Source organism: Phalacrocorax carbo, unplaced genomic scaffold, assembly GCF_963921805.1.
Source record: "Phalacrocorax carbo unplaced genomic scaffold, bPhaCar2.1 SCAFFOLD_191, whole genome shotgun sequence".
Taxonomy (NCBI): Eukaryota; Metazoa; Chordata; class Aves; order Suliformes; family Phalacrocoracidae; genus Phalacrocorax; species Phalacrocorax carbo.
The window spans coordinates 45060-65355 of NW_026990394.1; the positions used below are offsets into that span (position 1 = coordinate 45060).

Here is a 20296-nt window from a genome sequence, read left to right on the forward strand (position 1 = left end):
GAGCGCAGCTCCCGGAGAGTGACCTGGGGGTTCTGGTCGGCGGCAAGTTGACCATGAGCCAGCAGTGTGCCTTGGCAGCCAAGAGGTCCAACCGTGTCCTGGGGTGCGTCAAGCCCTGCATTGCAGCCGGTCGAGGGAGGTGATTGTCCCGCTCTGCTCTGCGCTGGTGCGGCCTCACCGCAAGTACTGTGTGCGGTTTTGGGTGCCACAGTATAGTAACGATATAAAGCTACTAGAGAGTGTCCCGAGGAGGGCCACGAAGTTGGTGAAGGGTTTAGAGGAGAAACCGTACAAGGAGCGGCTAAAGTCCCTTGGTTTGTTCAGCCTGGAGAAGAGGAGACAGAGGGGAGACCTCATCGCGGTCTACAGCTTTCCCACAAGAGGAGGAGGAGGAGAAAAGGCGCTGTTCTCTTCTCTCTGGTGACAAAAGATAGGATCCGAGGGAACGGCAGGAAGATGTGCCAGGGGAGGTTTAGGTTGGATATTAGGAAAAGGTTCTTCACCCAGAGGGTGGTGGAGCACTGGAACAGGCTCCCCAGGGAGGTAGACACGGTGCCAAGCCTGATGATATTCAGGAAGCACTTGGACAACACCCTCGGAGACATGGTGTGAATATGGGATTGTCCTGAGCAGGGAAAGGAGTTGGACATGGTGATCCTCGTGGGTCCCTTCCAGCTCAGGGCATACTATGATTCCATGATTCTATGATTTTCCGGGCTCAGCTACAGTCCTTCACTGCAGACTACTCCAGCACATGTTTTCCATGTGCTGCAGTCCTAAACGGGAAAATCTGTTTCAGTGTGGGCTCTTCCACAGGCTTCAGGACTCTCAGGAAAAGTCCTCAGTGGCGTGGCTTCTCCACAGGTTGCAGGTCCTTTGGGAATATTAGTCAGCTCCAGCATGGGTGCTCTTCTGTTATGACACAAGCTTCGCAGGTGGCTGAGTGTTGCGGAGGGAGCTGGAACCAGCTGTGTGTGGTGCGGGGCAGCCCCTCGGCTCGTCTCACAGAGGCCACCCTGCAGCACGCCCTCTCCCCTCCACCGCCAACACCTAGCCACATATAGCCAACACAGTGCCCATTGGGAATCCCTGCCCAGCCCTGCTCCCGGCTGCACCTACAAGTGGGCACAGCAGCAAACAGACTAGGATGGAGGAAGCCCCCAGGTGGTAAAGTCAATCACACTGGTGGCTCCCAAACTAGTACTGGGCTTGTGCTCCCCCCTAGCTGCAGAGCCCTGGAAGTCCCTGCTTGTGGCTGGGAAGCTGGGGACTGAGCTGCCTGATGGGAAGGGAGAAAGAGCTTTGTCCCCAGGACACCCGCTGCCTTGTGGGGAGAGCTGTGTGCCTGTGCTCTGCCTGCTGCTCCACAGCCACCCGTCTGCCTTGCTGAGGGTCACTTTGGGAGTGGTGGCTGCGAGGAAAGCAAAGGGGAAAGAAGGTGGCGGTGGCAGAGAGAAGGGGCTGAGGGAGCGTGAGAGCCATGGCCATGGGTGCCCAGAGAGCAGGAGCGCAGCAGTGCAGGTTAAAACTTGGTGAAAGAGGCAAGGGAGAGGCAGTGGCTGATGCCAAGGGAAGAAAAAAAGCAAGCAAGCATTGACTAGCAGAGGATGGTTTCGATCCATCGACCTCTGGGTTATGGGCCCAGCACGCTTCCGCTGCGCCACTCTGCTCCCCCCGGCACCTCAGCTGGGCCCTCCCACAGCCCGTAAGCATCGGGCTTACGGGCACTGCCAGCACCTGCGCTTGCGCTCATGCCCCTTTCCCTTCCTCTTACCTGCGCCCATGGCCAGGCAGGAAAATTTTCTCCTTGTAAACTTCACTGGCAGCAGGCCTCTGACGGGTAGTGCCAGGGCCTTGCTTTTCCCTTCTCCCCACGTCTCCTGCCCATAATCCTGGATGGGGACTTTCTCTTTGACCACTTGAACTGACTCTGCAGGTGCTGAAGGAAACCCCGAGCGAGGGGGCAGCCTTGTTGCTTTGCAGGGCAGAGAAGAGCTGCTCTCCAGTGAGGTCATGAGGACCACAACCCTGCCCAGAAATCCAGCTCCCACGGGGCTGCAGGACTGTGCCAAGCATAAAAGTCAGTTCTTTGCCAGCCAAGGAGGGAGACAAGGATGCTTAGCATAGAATTACCAAGGGAAATAAAAATTCTCCTATTTTAGCTGTGCACGGAGCAGTGCCCCAGCCTAGTGCGTGGAGAACCCTGATGTAGAGAAAAGCAGGGTTTATATAGGTTTACAATACATTTGTGTTGACCAATTAAAGACCAATCTCCTATTGTTTTATCATCCATATGGGGTGTTCTCTGCCAGTGAGAGCTGGTTTAAGGTAGGTCTTCAGGTCAGCCTGAGGTAAAAGCTCTTAGTCTTGGGCAGTGTTTGTTCCTCTAAGCAAGTTGCACAGCAGTTAGGGCCTTGCCTTTCACGCTGGCAGGTAGGCCCTTGCCCTGCCCACGCTGTGCTGTGCTCCCCACATTTCCTGGTTATCCTTTCTGGCACAGTGCTGCCCTTGCTGCTCCCTGACAGCTGAGAGCTGCTCCCGGCAGGATGCAGCCTGCCAGAGAGCCACAGAAACCCCTTCTCTCTGTGCCTGGTGCCATTCCTGTCCTGCCAAAAACTGCTGGGGGAGTAGGTGGCTCCCAAGCCCACCCCCAGGGCAGAGCTGGACCAGCTGGACTGGGCGGTCACCAGCCTTAGATCCTGTGAGATGTTCCAGGAGGGCTCTGAGCCGGTAGATCCTGTTGGTGAGGGCAAGGGATGAGGAGGCAGTGCTGAAGCCTCCATGTGTGTGCTCTGTCTGCTGGTTCCCTGTCCCATCCATGGGCCAGAGTTTGCAACAGTCACGCAGAGGAGAGAAAAGCAAAACCTGGATGAAGAGGGCTTGGATGTGGGTGCGGATATGAGTGTGGGGAGCGTGGCTGCAGCCTGCCTGATACAGGGCAGAGAATTTGACTGCAGATCAAGAGGTCCCTGGCTCAGCTCCAGCTGCCCTCTCCATTGCCCATATGAGTCGTGGTCTTTGTTCAAGGGTTGACACCGCCCTGCATCCCCAAGAGGCTGGAGGTACTGCTGGGTCACCATCTGCCCTGCAGGGGTGTCCCCACCCCAGTCCTCACAGCAGGCTTGGCGTCCCGCTCAGATAAATTTGAGAAGTGTCATCTAATAGCCCACGCCACAACTCCATTGCCCCTTTCCTCCCTCATCCATGCCAACAACCTCTCTGAGCTTCTCCTTTGCTTGTGCTGCTTCTGCCAACCTCAGTGGAATTCCTGCGGGAAAATGACCATGCAGCAGCAATAGGCTTTTTCTCCTTCTCTCCTTCTTTCTCTTTCTCCAGGCTCTCTCTGCATGTGCCCCTCAGGGTTTCCCTTTTCCTTAAGATGCTGCACCACCTAGACAGGCTAACTTCAGCCCCTGTTCTTCTCAGGTGCTGTGAGAGAGCCAAACCATCAGGGTCTGTGATGGCTGGGGATGGTCCCCTGATGCCACAGTTGCCAGCATTTCCTCTTCTGCACTTCCACGTCTTTCCCTGAGGAGGAGGAGATTCAAAATTCAGCTGAGACATATGGTAACTGGAAAAGAAATAAGATTAGACACCAAGTGGAAACAGGGAAATATTTTACTTTGGCCCTTGAAAAGGATGAGTTGTTATGAAATTTACAAACAAACATTAAACGCTTCTGTAACAGTCTCCATTTGAGACTTAGTGGGCATGCACATTAGGAGGAGTGATCCCATGTGCAATCGGCGATGCAATAAAGAATACCAGCTAAATAGTCGTTCAGGCTATTGAGTCCTGATTTCGGCTTTTCACGGCATCACAGGGTAGACCCATCTCTCATCATGTGTGCCAGTGCTCCACCAGCCTCGGGGTGAAGAACCTTTCCCTAATATCCAACCTATTTTGCCAGAAGTGGTGGGCAGCACGCCTGTCACTTCTTATCTGGGGTAAAAATTCTCCTGCTACTCCTGACAGCAATCTGACAGCAATCGCTCCAAGGGATCAGTGATGTGGAGGTGACAGACTGCTGCTGAGGGATTTGCCCTGGGGAATGGGGGTATGACCCACTCTGGGCCAACTGGCTTGGGGACTCACCAAAGCAATCATCATCCACCAAAACCAGTAGCTGCTCCAGGCAGACTTTAGCCCAGGAACAGGTAATGGCTAGAGTCCCGTGTCACCAAAATTTGCAAGCAGCCCGTGCTGACCGAGGAGAGAGGCTAGGATGCAAAGCATAGACAGACGAGAGTAAATATATACTTGAGTGCATGAGGCGTCCCAGCCAAATCAGGGGCACTTGCAATGCAGTTTTACACGAGGTTCTTATACCCCTCAAAAGTTTGGGTACAACACGACTTGACTAATCCCTAAGAACCACATTACTCACAAGTTGCAACAAGGATAATACCAGCTCTCTTTGTGGGAAAAGAAGTGATGGGGGCGTGGAGCAGCCCCGGAAGAGCTCCCCAAGAGACAGTGACCTCTCTGACAGTGGCAGTGTTCAGAAGTCAACAGGCCAAGGTCAGGAGCCTGCTGAGGTACTTGGGAAGTTTGGTCTGCTTGGAGCAGGAGGTTGGCCCAGAGGACTTCCAGCGGTCCCTTCCAACTTTCATTATTCTGGGGTACGCTGAGTCTCATGGGCCCCTGAGCAGCCACAAAAAGGCAATGCCTTGGAAGACAGCAGCAGCAGCAGCAGCAGCAGCAGCAGCAGCAGCAGCAGCAGCAGCAGCATGAGACTGCAGAGAAGCAGCAGTTGTTTCAGGAACGGTGCTAAACTGTGAGGAAACAGCCTAAGGGAAAGCAGCACTTTCTAAGGAATGAGGCTGTGAGCTCTGGTATCCCTGGCACGCCTGAGGCCAGGGCACTGTGTCCACCAAAGTTCACAGCAGGGTGACTCAAGTTTGCGTGGCGTTCAGGGTTTTTCCCAACTCTCCCACATCACGATGAGTCCCAAGTGCTCTGGGAGACTGATCCGTTGTCCCTTTGAAACCTGAAATATGTGGAACGGTCCACTCCACCCCTGACCCTGGAAAAAGGGCCAGAGCTTTTGGTTCCCTGCCCTGAGCCTCTCCACAAAAGCAGGCCATCCAGGTCTCTGGCCTCTGGAGTGTCCTTGCTGAGCAAAACTGGTCACTTTGGGTGTGCTTCTCTTTCGGGGAAGGCCACAGGCATCTCTGTGATCATCCTCCGAGGCACTGATTTGCTCGCTTGTTTCCAGCAGGGTCTCCACTTCCTGGACGTGGCATTGGAGATTCCCTGGAGATCTCACTTGAAAGATACGTGCCTGACCCTCTGGTCTGTTTTTTCTCATTAGGAATCTGCCTTCACTCCCTGGACACGAGGTCAGAAAAAAACAGGCTGTGGCAGACCCTGATGAGCATAAGCAGGGTCCTCGTGGCCCTCCCTCCTGCACACAAGGGGCCTCCATCCGGCCTACAACAGTCCTTCCCTGCTATTGATCTTTGCCACAGCCCTGGAGATCTCCCAGCATCCTGAGACGCAGAGACATCTCTCATCTTTAGCCTGAGTCCCTGGACAGAAAGCAACTGAGAGCTGGTGTGAGGTGTCCTTCAGGACCCCTGGGGCTCTGGGACACAACATAAAAGCCTGCGCTGCTCCAGGCTCTTCATCCTTGTCTCCTGCCTGCCTTTCCTGAGAAACCCCTTGCCAGAGAAACACCTCCTCTCCATGCTGGGTGCCATTCCTGTCCTGCCCAGCACTTCTTGGTGTGGAGGCGGTTCCCAGTCATCCCAGGGCAGGGCTGGCCCAGCTGGACTGGATGGTGGCCAGTCCTAAATGCTGCAAGGCATCCCAGAAAGGCTCTGGGTGGCCTGAGCTGGTGGAACCTCTTATGGTGAGGGACGAGGTGGAAGTGCTGAGGCCTGCATTTCCAGGCTTGTGTTTCCTGTCCCATGCACAGGCCTGAGCATGCAGCAACCAGGCAGAGGAGATAAAAGCAAAAGCGGGATGGAGAGGGCTGGGATGTGGGTGCAGATATGTGCATGGGGCGTGTGGGCCCAGCCTGCCTGCTGCAGGGGCTATTGCTCAGGGGAAAGTACTTCACTGGAGGTCAAGAGGTCCCTGGCTCAGCTGCAGGTGTCGTCTCTGTCGCCCCTTTCCTCTTCGGTCATTCTGACAATCTCTGCGGGCTTCTTTTTCCCTTGCAATGTTTCTCCAACCCCCAGTGGCATGGCTGCGTGGAATGGACCATGCACCACCAATGGGCTTGTCTTTCCTTCTCTTCCTCCAGGCTCTCTCTGCATCTGCCCCCTCAGGGTTTCCTTTTTCCTTAAGATGATGCACTGGAGACAGCTGGTGGGGCTGTGCTGATTGGGATGCATGGTGAGATCAGGCTCCTAAGTTCTGCTCAAGAACCAACAACAGCGGACCTCTTTTCATGGTTCATTCTCAGCACTCTTCCCCCAACTTGCCTACCATGTAAAAAGGAAGCAGGATTTCCCATCCATGCAGGCATTTCTAGGGGGTGGCAAGAACAAGTGCTGTAGGCAAGGTGGTTTTGCTGTGTCCCTGGGCGCCCTGTGCAGCTGGAGAGACTGTGTCTCTGCAGGTGAGTCCCACAGCTGCAGCATGGCCAATTGCAGGGAGCCCAAAAGGGGACTGAGCCCCGTAGTTGGCAGGACTCGAACCTGCGCGGGGAAACCCCAATGGATTTCTAGTCCATCGCCTTCACCACTCGGCCACAACTACCTGCTCCAGGCTCCCTGACCTTCACGGTCAGCCTTGAGTCCCGCCACTGAGAGCACTTGAGCGCTGACCTCATTCCTTCTGCCAGCGTACCCCAGTGCATCTTGCACGTATGCTCAGGAAGCAGTGACTTTTCACTGCCTGCCCTGAGTAACCCCTGGCAGAGGACAGAAGCAGGCGGATTTTTCAGCTCTGGATGTAGGCAGTGTGACTGCAAGATGGGGTTAGGGTCAGCATTTCAGTAGGGAAGAGAGCATGCGCAATCACAATCCCCCTCTTCTTGACTCCACCTACTTGTAGCATTGCTGATGACACAGTGGGAGTCTGTAAATACAGTGCAATGCAAACCCCACCACCCAGGCTGGTTTTTGACTGTCAGCATAGTGAAGAATGTTGCGTTTTTTGCTTAAAGCAACCTCGGTATCAGAGACTTGAGAGGCTTTGTCCCCTTCAGGTAGAGGTGTTGAGAGACGCTCCTTGTGTTTCCCTTGGCACACAGGCTATGAGCTGCAAGAGTGATGAGGGTGGTTTACTTCTTACTTACCAGGAATATCGTTACACCTCATTCCAGTGAGATTTTTCTCCTACAAAACAGGAGAGCATGGTCAGAGAGAAATGAGCTAGGAATAGAGTGTAATGAAAACAAACAAACAAACAAACAAAAACACCCCAGTGACCTTCTTGTTCTCCACATGTCTGAAAAGGATTTCCCGGATGAGTTGCTCCTTCCCTTTCCAGGCTTCCAGGTGAAGGCTGACGAGCCTCTGGTTCCCCAAGTGCTGCTTCATGCCCTTCTAGAAGATAGGAGTGACAATGACGTTCTTCAGCGCCTCAGGAACCTCTCCCAGTTGCCGTGACCTTTCAAGACAGTTGAGAGCAGCCTTTTCCAGAAGACCTCCTTGTCTATGACAAAGGGGTGGTTGGTACCAAATAAGCTTCTAGAGCACTGGCAGAAGTGCAGACAACATCCCCTGCAGCTGCTTTCCCGCGTGGTGTTACAGAGATGGGACCCATCTGCAAAAAGGATTCTGTCTGGGTTCTGCAGGGGAATATCTCGGAGGTCGGGTCAGGGTGTCTGGCGTTGTTCTGTGACAGAAAGAGAGTCCTCTGGGTCCCCACCAGAAAGGGCAGGAAGTCGTGACGCAGGATTAAGGACAGACAGCCAAGAAGAGTTATGGTGGCTGCTGATTGGAGTAGTTTTTGTACTTAGTCAACTGCAAGTTGGAAATAGGATGGATTTTTCCCTTTCAGCAGAAGGGCTGTAACAGGGTGGGGAACAGCAACAGTCGAGGGATGACCCAGGGCCAGAGTATCAGCTTTTCAAACAAAAGAGCAGCAGTAGCAGCAGCAGCAGCGATGGCCTGTTGGCGAGGTGGTAGATCTGCAGTTACAGGATCCTATGCAGAGCTATAATGGGTTATGGGCTGATGGTTTTTAAGACAAAGAGACATGAGAAAAGCCAGAAGTGCACAGACTTGAAGGAAAACCACCACCATCAACCAAGCACGGAGCTGTTTTTCCTGCAGCTGAACAGTTGCAGAAGGGGCTTGTTTGGTCAAGAGGAATGAGTGAAGCAACAATGCCACTTGACAGAGTGACTCTTTAGAGAGCGTGACTCTTTAGAGATTTAACCCTACTCCAGTGACTGGGCATTTCTCATGCCTCTCTGAATGCAGCCTGCTTCTAGTAAGTTAGCTTTGGGCATGACAGCATGGTCTCTTCTGTGGGTTCAGAAGTACCAGATGCCAGCCCAGTGCTTCAGGCAGGCCAAAGGTACCAGGAGGCTATGTCCTCCATGTCCCAGGCTAAGTCTGAGATCTGGCAGGGGTCACCACATGTGTGTCCTCCCGTCTGAGTGCTGGGAGCAAGGGTCCTGCTCTCAACACAGAGACTCAAACCTTGGCAGAAGGAGGACAGCACCGGTGCAGCTTTTCCCTGCTGCGTGCCTGGACCCTTCTTGGGCAGGGAGTGTGGTGGTGCCAGGGCACAAGGGAAAGCTCCCTCAGGCTCACAGTGAAACGTACCTGACTCTGGAGCAGCCTTGGGAGAGAAAACCTTGTTCTCTCTGAGGGAGAGGCCGCTTTGGGACAGAAGGTGACAGCGTGTCCTGGAAGAAAGGACACGGACTGGAGGGCAGCCAGGATTGTCCCAGCAGAGGAAGGCAGTCCAGCTTGTGCAACCCATAGCTAGCGGCTTTGGGTCCTCCTGCCAGCTCTTCCCTCTGTTGAATCTCATCCCCTGCCCTCTCTCCTGGTCCCCTGTTCGGTAGGGTCAGGAGACTCGCTAGGGCTGCAACCGAGGGTAAGGATATCTGGTTAAAGGCTGCTTAGTGTGAGCTACAAGGTGAAGAACAGGGGAGGCCATAACCTACGCAAGCAGAGCGACAGGGTGTCCAACATGGGGGTGAAGGGGGGGCAGCAGCAAAGGCCACAAGTGCAAGCATTGAACCACCGATCGCTGGGCCATGAATGTACTCTGCGAGGTGGAATGCCGAAGCGGTTCTTCTGGAAACTTCCTAACGAGGTCGAATCAGGAGAAAGTAAGATTCTCTCAGGTTACCAGCCTGAGTCTTGTAAGAGAGGTCATGCCAGGCTTTCTCCAAGAGCTCTGCTGCCTCCCTGAAAGGCCCCGTGGCCCTGGAGGAAGCCTGACTTTGGTCACGGCCAGGGAGGTGACACCACCAGCTCTGCCAGGAGCGTATGGCTCGTCTGAGGTGGCCACCAGGGAAAGCAAGCAAGCATCCAGGAGGTCTCATGGTGTAATGGTGAGCACTCTGGACTCTGAATCCAGCGATCTGAGTTCAAATCTCAGTGGGACCTCAACCTTTTGGCTCCCTCAGAGCTTTCCTCAGCATGCTCACACCTTAACAGCCTTGCTGTTGTGTCAGTTGCTTAATGCACTCTGGTCTTCCTTCCTTTCCTGTGCTCCCAGCCCTGGGACTGACATCAGTGCCCCCTGCTCCTGCCCTGTGCCCGCAAAACCTCTGCAGCTTTCCTGAGCACAGGCCCCCGTCCCCTCTCTGCTCCCTTGTGCTTGGTGGCTGCTCCTGGCTGAGGGGCTCCAGCAGTGGCTCAGCATAGCACACAACGCCTGAGGTGAAGATGATGCAGTCCAAGCCCAGCTCAAAGCAGGGCCAAGTACAGGAGGCAGTTCAGGGCCTTGTCTGGTTGGGTGTTGGACACCTCCAAACATTTAGACTCTACAACACTCCCTGGGCAACCGTTTCCCATGTTGGGACATCCCTCACAGTAAAACAGGGGGGAAGTGTGTGGCATTACTTGCATTTCCATCCCTGTCCATTCCTTCTTGCTCTCCCCTTTTCTCTGAGGCCTTTGTGTCTCTCTGTTGCCTGCTTGTTTATTTTTGATCCTCTGGTATGACTTCAGGAAGCTCCACCCACAGCTGGCAGCGTTCCATGCCTAGGGTCGTAATTGGTGCCATGGGAGAGAGCTGATTCTCCCTCTTCTTGCAGAGCAGGTGGCAACAAACCACCACAAGTCTCCAGCTATGCTGGACAAAGTCGTTAACGAGAAGGAGCAAATGCAGTGGTACACAACAGAGACTGGTACACGACAGAGACAGGTACACAACAGATTGCGAATACAAACCCCAATATGAGTCTGCCTGTCTTCTCCTCAGCTCTCTCTTCAGAAACACTTTTCTCCCCTCCATCTCCATTTCTAGCTCCATGTCCAGAAAGGGCCTGCAGCTGATCTTGGTAACACGCACAACAGGTATGTCATCTCACCTGAAGGCTAGATTTGAAGGACTGGGAGCAAAGATGTGCCTAATTGTCTGCTTATTCCACCAGGTCCTCCTCCTGCATTTCCTGGTACAACAGCACGGAAAAGGTTGATGAAGTGAACACAGACCATATAGATTGAATTGAACCTTAAAAACACACACTGTGCCTACAGCTCCCATGGCCCTCATTGTGCTCCCTGATTTGTAGAGCACTTACTTCTTGGGTTTAAAGTAGGGCCTATTGAGATAGGATAAGGGATAATGGTTTCAAACTAAAAAGGGTAGATTCAGAGCAGGTATAAGGAAGAGATTTTTTTACTGTGAGGGTGCTGTAACCCTGGAACAGGTTGCTGAGAGAGTTGGTAGATGCCCTATCCCTGGAAAACACTCAAGGTCAGGCTGTACAGGGCTCTGACCAACCTGGTCTAATTGAAGATGCCCATGTTCATTGCAGGGGGGTTGGACTAGATGATCTTTAAAGGTCCCTTCCAGCACAAACTGTTCTATGATTCTAAAGCACCTGGGGAAAGGCTGATCATACCCCATCTCCAGAACAAACGTTGCGGCATAGAAGGCGACACTGGATGCACTTGGCCGTTTGGTTAGAGACCATCTGCTAAAGGTGGGAACTGTGGTGGGCAGACCTCCCTGAAGCTGAGCTCCGTTTTTCCCCTTTGGCTTGAAAGAAGCCCCCTCTTCCCAGCTCTCCCCAGCCACCGCCATCAAAAGGGAGAGAGGTGGCAGCCCTTCAACGGCTCTACTGCAGGGCCAAGCTGAGGCAGGCCCACGCATCAGCCTGAGTAGCCACCGTGAGAGCAGTTCAGCCCACAGGGAGAGAGATGGAGCGGACTCAGGCTTACCTCGTTCCTGGAGGAAAGGGAGGCAAGAGAGGAGGATGCAGAGCCTGGAGCAGCACAGGCTTTTATGCTGTGTCCCAGAGCCCCAAGGGGCCACAGACATTCCTTGCTCATGAAGCATCTGAACACCTAGTAGTTGCCGCTTGCTGAGGCCTCGCTGGTGATTAAGCCCTTGCCTCTTTCACCTGAAATGTTTTGCTCCCACTTCATCCCACCTAGAATCAGGGAATGAATCCTAGAATGGGTTTGGGTTCAAGGGGGCCTTAAAGATAATCTACTTTGAAACCTCCTGCCATGGGCAGGGATACCTTCCTCTAGATTGGGTTGCTCAAAGCCCCATCAAACCTGGTATTGTACACTTTCAGGAGGGGGCATCCACAACTTCTCTGGACGACCTCTTCCAGTGTCTCGCCACCCTCACAGGAAAGAATTTCTTCCTAATATCTAATCTAAATCTACCTTCTGAAAGACTAAAACCATTACCACTCGTCTAATCGCTACACTCCCTGATAAAGCCTCCCTCCCCTTCTTTCCTGTAGGATCCCTTTAAGTACTGGAAGGCTGCTATAAGTTCTCCCCATAGCTTTCCCTTCTCTAGGATAAACAACCACAACTCTATCAGCCTGTCCTCATAGGGGAGGTGCTCCAGCCCACTGATCTTCTTTGCAGCCCTCCTCTGGAACAGGTCCGTGGCTTCCTTATGCTGGCAGCCCTAGAGCTGAACAGAGTATGCCAGGCGGAGTCTCACAAGAGTGGAGTAGAGGGGGAGAATCACCTACCTTGACCTGCTAGCCAGGCTTATTTTGATGTGGCCCAGGATGCGACTGGCTTTCTGGGCTGCGAGCACACATTGCTGGCTCATGTTCAGTTTTTCATCCACCGATATCCCCAGGTCCTTCCCCGCAGGGCTGCTCTCAATCCACTCATGGCCCAGCCTGTGTCCATGCTTGGGCTTGCCCCGACCCAGGGTGCAGGACCTTGCACTTGGTCTTGTTGAACTTCATGAGGTTCGCACAGGCCCACCTCTCTAGCCTGTCAAGATCCCTCTGGATGGCATCCCTTCCCTCTAGAGTGTCAACCACCCCACCCAGCTTGGTGTCGTCCACAGACTTGCTGAGGGTGCACTCAATCCCACTGTCCATGTCCCCGACAAAGGTGTTAAATAATATTCATCCCAATATGGACCCCTGAAGGGGCAACACTCATCACCGGTCTCCGCCAAGACATTGAGCCGTTGACCACAACTCTTTGAGTGCAACCAACCAGCCAATTTCTTATGCAGCAAGTGGTCCACCCATCAAAACCATGTCTCTCCATTTTAGAGACAGGATCTTGTACAGAACATTGTCGAGTGCTTCACTCAAGCAGGTGATGCCAGTCACTCTTCCCTTATCCTCCAATGTTGTAACCCCATTGTTGGGGGCTCTAAGTTTGTCAAGCACGACTTGCCCTTAGGGAAGCCATGTTGGCTGTCACCAATCACCTCGCTCTTTTCCATGTGCATGTGCCTTAGCATACTTTCCAGGAGGATCTGCTCCATGATCCTGCTGGGAACGGAGGTGAGACTGACCAGCCTGCAGTTCCTCAGGTCTTACTGTTCTCCCTTTATAAAAATGGGCATTATGTTTCCCCTTTTCCAGTCGCTGGGAATTTCACCAGTCTGCCAGAACTTGTCGGATTTGACAGATAGTGGTTTAGCAACTTCATCTGCCAGTTCCTTCAAGACCCTCGGATGCATCTCGTCAGGTCCCATGGACTCGTGCGCCTTCCTTAGATTCCTTAGATGGTCTCGAACCTCATCTTCTCCTACGGTGGTTGGTACTTCATTCTCTCAGTCCCTGCCTTTGGATTCTGTGGATTGGGCGGGGTGCCTAGAGCACTTGCTGGTGAAGACGGAGGCAAAAATGTTGTTGTTGAGTACCTCCATCTTCTACATGTTGGTTGTAGCCAGGTCTCCCGTTTTGTTCATTGGGGGGTACAGTTTCTTTCCTCTTCCTATGCACCTGAAGAATCCCTTCTTGTTATTTTGCACATCCCTAGCCAAGGTCAGTTCCAGCTGTGCCTTGGCTTTCCTGATCCCCTCCTTGCACTCCCGGGCCATATCCCTGTAATCTCCCCGGGATGTGCATCGCTGCCTCCACTGCCTGTGCCTTTTGGTTTTGTGTTTCAGTTTGGCTAAGAGGTCATGACTTAGCCAAGCTGGCCTCCTGCCTCCCCTGCCTTCCTTTTTGCACATTGGGATTGAGAGCTCTAGTGCCCTGAATAAAATAGCTTTCAATGTCTCCCAGCTCTCGTTTCCTCCTTTATCTCTGAGGGCAGTTTCCCAAGGGGTCCCAAGCACTAGCACCCCAAAATGCCAAAAGCTTGACTTTCTGAGCTTTAGGGTCCTGACTCTACTTTTTACACACCCTGTATCCCTCAAGATTGAGAATTCCACCAGGGCATGATCGCTGCAGCCCAGGCTACCTCCAGTCTTGACCTCTCCAATAAGTTCTTCCGCACTAGTAAACAACAGGTCCAGCAGGGCCTCTCCTCTGGCCAGGCTCTCCCTCACCTGTACTAGGAAGTTGTCCCTCAACACTCTCCAGTAGTTTCCTGGACTGCTTGCAGTTTGCCATGCCACTTTCCCAGCAGAAGTCTGGGAGCTTGAAGACCCCCTCTCAGGAGGAGGGCTTGAGAGCTTGATGCTTCCTAACATCAGAATGATTTGTCTGTGTCCCAGCTTCATAAGGCCAATATACTTGGAGGTCTCAGGCTAGTGCGCAAGGAATGAACCTGCCATTGGCCAGTCGGGGTCAGCCGTCCCCACCATGGCCCTGCCCCTCCCAGTCCCCCCCGCCACGCGGCAGAGCGCAGGAAGCTGGAAAGGTAGCTGACCCCCACAGTGAGGAGAATTAACCCCTTCTCAGCCAAAACCAGCACAGAATGGCCACCGGTCACGGTGAAATTGAGCCATAAAGGACACCTCAGGTCAGCTGGCAGGTGCTTTCAGCGAAGGCATTCAGGCTAAGCCTGAGAGACATTTTTTCCCCGCGGGTCATTGTAGACACACAGGAGACAGTGGGTAAGTTCAGGCAGAACATCAAGGCTACACAATCCCACATGGGAGAAGAGACTTATCTCTCCAGGGATGTGGCAAAGCTCAATGGCAAGGGAAGACCGTTGTGGGCTGGAGGGAAGACCCCTGCAGGCAGGAGTGACGGCCATGAGGACCTTGCTTATGCTCATCAGGCTCTACCATGGCCCAGTTTTATGATCAAAGGCATGCCCGCGTCCTTCCCTGAAAGAGAAACACACCCAAATTGACCTGTTTTGCTCAGCAAGGTCATCCCAGAGGCCAAAGGCATGGATGGACTGCTTTTGAGGAGAGGCTCAGAGCAGGGAGCTAAAAGCTCACGGCCCTTTTTCCTGGGTCAGGTATTGGGTGGCCCATTCCATGCATTTCAAATGTCAAAGGGACGTTGCATCAGCCTCCCAGAACACTTAGAAGTCATCATGATGTGGAAGAGATGGGAAAAACCCTGAACTCTGGGAAACATGAGCCACCCTGCTGTGGGCTTACGTAGACACGGTACTTGGGCCTCAGGCGTATCAATGGGATAAATGGGATACACGGGAGAGCAAAGTTCTGCTCTCCTCAAAGTCATTCCCACACATGGTAGCACCATTCCTGAAACAACTGCTGCTTCTGTGCAATCCTGTGCTGCCGCTGCCTTCCAAGACATTGCCTTTTGGTGGCTGCTCAAAGGCAGCCATTGCACCCCAGGAAAACAAAGTTTTGAAGGGACCTCTGATGGTCCTCTGCTCTGATCCACCGCTCCAAGCAGACCAAACTTCCCAGGTGCCTCAGCAGGCTCAGCAGGTACCTCCAGACCTGGTCCTCTTGACATCGAAACACTGCCACTGTCAGAGAGGTCACTGTCTCTCAGGCACCCCTTCCTGCTCTGCGCCATGCCCCCCGTCACTTCTTTGCCCAGAAAGACAGCTGGCATTAGCCTTGTTGCAACTTGCGAGGGTTGCCTCTTGCCCCTTGGCAGTGCACTTCTCAGGAGAGTCTGGCTCCATACTTTCCATAACCTCCTGTAGCTCACGCACACAGCAGTTCCATCCCCTCCTCCCCACCATGCTCATTTCCACCAGGCTCCACAAACCTAGTGCCCTCGGCCTCACCCCATACGTCATGTGCTCCGGTCCCTACGTTCTGCCTGGTCCTCTGCCAGGATCTCTCTCCATGAGAGATCATCACCAGCTCTCTTGTCCCTGGGGACACAAAGTGGGGCACACCAACCCCAGTCTGGCCTCTGCAGTGCCAAGGGAAGGGCAACAATCCTTCCCCTCAGCCCTCATCGATGAGCCTGAGTTCAAAAGGATCTTTCAAGATGACCCCCTCAACCATGTATCCACCAAACAGCGGTGGATGGAGTGCCAGTGAAACCAAAAAGTGCTCTCAGTTGCAGTCAAATGATTGCCATTAAAACAGCCTGGACGGTACCAGAATTTTTGGAGGAATGAGGCTGTGAGCTCTGGTATCCCTGGCATGCCTGAGGCCCAAGTACCATGTCCACTGAAGTGGTGACTTGTGTTTGCATGGAATTCAGGGTTTTCCCCAACTCTTCCACATCATGATGACTCCCAAGTGTTCCGGGAGGCTGACCCGATGTCCCTTTGCAATTTGAAATGCATGGAATGGGCCACTCCATCCCTGACCCAGGAAAAAGGGCCGTGAGCTTTTAGCTCCCTGCCCTGAGCCTCTCCACAGAAGCACGCCCTCCAGGCCTTTGGTCTCTGGGGTGTCCTTGCTGGGCAAAACACGTCAATTTTGTTGTGTTTCTCTTTCAGAGAAGGGTGCAGCCATCTGTTTGATCACCCTCCTATGCCTTGATTTTCTTTTGTCCAACAGGTTCTCCACGTCCCAAGATGAGCCCACACCCATGGTTGGAAGAAGAGTGAAAGCCTTGTCAAGTCTTCAAGCAGCATAGCTATGGAGATCTCAGGGAGAGATTGCTTGAGAGAGACCTGCCTGACCCTCTGGTCTACTCTGCATTGTTATATATCTGTCTTCATTCCCTGGGCTCAAAAGAGAAGACAAAACCAGGATGTGGTAGAGCCTGATGACTGTAAGCAAGGTCCTCGTGGCCCTCGTCCTGCCCACAAGGGTCTTCCCTCCAGCACACAATGATCTTTCCTTGTTGTTCAGCTTTGACACATCCCTGGAGACATAAGTCTCTTCTCCCACCATCTTCTGTGAAGCTATGATGACCCCCGCTGGGAGGGAGGTGTCTCCCACGGTTAGCCTGAGTCTGTGCACTGAGAGGACTTGAGAGGTGAATTGAGGTGCCCCTAACAGCTGAAGTTCACCATGACTGGTCAGCAAGCTCACCATGAAGAAGGCCATGTAACGAGCGTGACCCAGGTGGTGGAAAGCCACTTGAAGTCTCTGCACAGCTAGCCTGAGACCTCCAAGGCAATTGGTCTTATCCGGCTGGGACACAAATTAATTATATTGATGTTAGATGGTATGAAGTGGGAGCAAAACATTTCAGGTGAAAGAGGCAAGGGCTTAATCACCAGCGAGGCCTCAGCAAGCGGCAACTACTAGGTGTTCAGATGCTTCATGAGCAAGGAATGTCTGTGGCCCCTTGGGGCTCTGGGACACAGCATAAAAGCCTGTGCTGCTCCAGGCTCTGCATCCTCCTCTCTTGCCTCCCTTTCCTCCAGGAACGAGGTAAGCCTGAGTCCGCTCCATCTCTCTCCCTGTGGGCTGAACTGCTCTCACGGTGGCTACTCAGGCTGATGCATGGGCCTGCCTCAGCTTGGCCCTGCAGTAGAGCCGTTGAAGGGCTGCCACCTCTCTCCCTTTTGATGGCGGTGGCTGGGGAGAGCTGGGAAGAGGGGGCTTCTTTCAAGCCAAAGGGGAAAAACGGAGCTCAGCTTCAGGGAGGTCTGCCCACCACAGTTCCCACCTTTAGCAGATGGTCTCTAACCAAACGGCCAAGTGCATCCAGTGCCGCCTTCTATGCCGCAACGTTTGTTCTGGAGATGGGGTATGATCAGCCTTTCCCCAGGTGCTTTATACCCACTATGCTGGATCCTATTCCAAAAGTGGGTCAGCCTTCCTGTGCTGTGCAACTCGGAGGGCAGGATGAGGGCTGTGGGAGCTGCAGGTGCAGTGCATGTCTTTAAGAGGTGATTTCTGAGGCACCTGTTCACTCTAGCATATATGTGCTGGGATCGTTGCATCAACCTTCACCCGTGCTATTGCAGCGGTAACGGCAGCAGTACGTCCTGGTGGAATCAGCAGCCAGTTAGGCACAGCTTTGCTCTCGGTCCTCCAAGTCTAGCCCTCAGGTCACATGTCATGCCTGTCCTGCGTGTGTGTTAGCAAGATCAGCTGCAGGCCCTTTCTGGACATGGAGCTAGAAATGGAGATGGAGGGGAGCAAAGCGCATCCGCAGAGAGATCTGAGTGAAGGATAGACAGGCTGACTTTGGGGTCTGTGTTTGTGCTCTCTATTTCAGCTTTGACCCCCTCGCCGAGAGATGTCTTGCTTCAGACCCTGTCTCCCACCACCCTGCGGCGCCTCTGGCCCAACCCCACTTGCAAGCAGCTGCAGTGAGCCCTGTGTCGCCCGCTGTGCCGACTCAACGGTGGCCATCCAGGCCTCCCCGGTGGTGGTGACCCTGCCGGGCCCCATCCTCACCTCTTTCCCTCAGAGCACAGCCGTGGGATCCTCTCTGTCAGCTGCTGTTGGCAGCTCCCTCAGCGCCGCAGGGGTTCCCATCTCTTCTGGGGGCTCCCTTGGTCTGGGGGGGTCAGGACTGTGTCTGCACCCTCCCCGCTGCTCTCTGAACTGCTGAAGCTGGCAAATCATCCCCTTTGGAGCAGGAAGGAAGACAGGGACCCTGCAGCAGCAGGAGCGTGGCCATTGTTTCCAGAAGAGCCGGGTGTCCTCATCCCAGCTGGCAGGAGGGACCTGTGCCCACTGCTCCTCGCTGCACAGCAGGCTCCTCCGTGCCTCCTCTGGCTCTGCTTTGCTCTGAGCTCCTTGAGAAAGGGCTCGCTCTCTTCTGCTTTGCTGAACCTCCTGCTGATGGGGTGAGGGTGTTGGAGTTTGGGACAGCTCTTGGTGTGCTGGGATTGCCAGCAGATAGAGCTGAATGGGGAAAGGGAAGCACTTTGTGTGGAGCTTTTCCTTGGGAAATGGGTTGTTTTCTGTGCCTCCCTGAACCTTGTAGACGTGTTCCTTGGTCTCTGTTGTGTGCCACTGCATTTTCTCCTTCTCATTAAAACCTTTGTGCAGCACAGCTGGAGTCTCGTGGTTGGTTCTTGTCCTCCTCCCTCAGTTAGCCATCTGCTCTGCAAGAGTGTTGGCCTTTGTCCTGAGCTTACCGCCATTTGGGGGTGGAGCGCCCTGAACTGATTGACACCAGAGCACCAAAAAGAAGCAAGCAGGCAAGAGAAATACTGAAAAGGCTCAGACCTGGTGATCGCAGCCCTGTGATATCTCTCAGGGTCAGCCCCGAGTCCCACCACTGAAAGCATCCAAGAGCCGATTACATTTCTTCTGCCAGTGCACCCAGTGCGTCTTGCACGTATGCTCAGGAAACAGTGACTTTTCACTGCCTGCCCTGAGTACTCCCTCTCAGAGGACAGAAGAAGGCTTACAAGCTGGGCTGAGAATGACAACACTTCCTGCGGTGGCAGGAGAAAATGGACATATGTGCTGAGCTGAGTTGTGGAGAGCGCCTTCAGAAAGGGGCAGGGACAAGTTGCCTTTCCGAGGCTCCATCTCAGCCGCAGTCCTGGCATTCGGAAGTCAGGTTTTATACCACCTTTCCTTTTCCTCACGCACCTTGATACCCACAGGTGTTTGGGAGGAAGAAGCACCTAAGCTGCTCAGCAGTAAAGCAAGGCCTCCCACATGTAAGCGCGCAGCCAAGCACAAAGGAATATCGAGTGCTGCTGTTCCGTCTCCCAGATGAGGCAATTCTCTCCTCAACACTGCACCAACAAAACCTCTCAGCAGTCGTTGTTGCTCGAGGTGCCTGAACTTTGGGGCAGGTGCACATCTTCCCCTGCCTGAACGCTGTTGCTTCTGCTTTCTCTCTTTGCCCAATCTGTTCCCGGCAGCAGGTGGAAAGACTTCTGCAAAGTGCCCTTCCTCTGCAGGAGACCTGGACGTCTGCATGCCAGGTGTGACATCCTGCTCCCATTGACAAGGTAGGCAAGCTGGGGGAGGAGAAAGGGCCAGTGCTGAGAATGAGCCATGAAAAGAGGTCCACTGCTGTTGCTTCTTGAGCAGAACTTACATCGTGAGGGCTTCCTCGCCTGATGTGCTTCTGGGTATCCTGGTAGGGTTGGCTGGTCCTGACAGCCAACCGCAGGTCTACCAGAGAGCAGGTGGGTAGGACAGGGTCAAGAAAGGGCTGTCAGCCAATCAGAGAAGCAGTATGAAAACGTGTTGGTTACGGTGTTTAGTAAGAAAACGGCAGCTGAAAGAAAATGGTGCCCCCTTTGTCTGTAGGGGAAGGTAGGTCCTGGTCCGGTGCACTTCCAGGTAAAGGGGAGGGGCGGCTGGTGCTGCCAGGCAATCACAACAGAGCACGTGACATGGAGAAGGGAGCGGCTTTGAGGGACATGGTGCACAGCCCTGGAGATCTCCCAGTATCCTGAGATGCAGAGACATCTCTCATCTTTAGCCTGAGTCCCTGGACAGAAAGCAACTGAGAGCTGGTGTGAGGTGTCCTTCAGGACCCCTGGGGCTCTGGGACACGTCATAAAAGCTTGGGCTGCTCCAGGCTCTGCATCCTCCTCTCTCGCCTCCCTTTACTCGAGGAATGAGGTAAGCCCGAGTCTGCTCCATGTCTCCCTATGCACTGAACCACGCTCATGGTGGCTACTACTCAGGTTGATACTTGGGCTGCCTCAGCTTGGCCCTGCAACAGAAATGTATAAGGGCTGTGATGTCTTTTGATGGTGGTAACTGGGGA

At 53.7% G+C, this 20296-nt stretch overlaps 3 non-coding genes across 3 annotated transcripts; 1 reads left to right on the top strand and 2 right to left on the bottom strand.

Annotated features, from left to right (window-relative positions):
* Positions 1-1598: 1598 nt before the first annotated feature.
* TRNAM-CAU (transfer RNA methionine (anticodon CAU)) lies at positions 1599-1670 on the bottom strand. The gene has a single exon. It is a non-coding gene; the product is annotated as a tRNA-Met (tRNA).
* Positions 1671-6626: 4956 nt separating this feature from the next.
* On the bottom strand, positions 6627-6708 carry TRNAS-AGA (transfer RNA serine (anticodon AGA)). Its single transcript has one exon. It is a non-coding gene; the product is annotated as a tRNA-Ser (tRNA).
* A 2744-nt stretch (positions 6709-9452) lies between these two features.
* On the top strand, positions 9453-9524 carry TRNAQ-CUG (transfer RNA glutamine (anticodon CUG)). Its single transcript has one exon. It is a non-coding gene; the product is annotated as a tRNA-Gln (tRNA).
* Positions 9525-20296: the final 10772 nt, after the last annotated feature.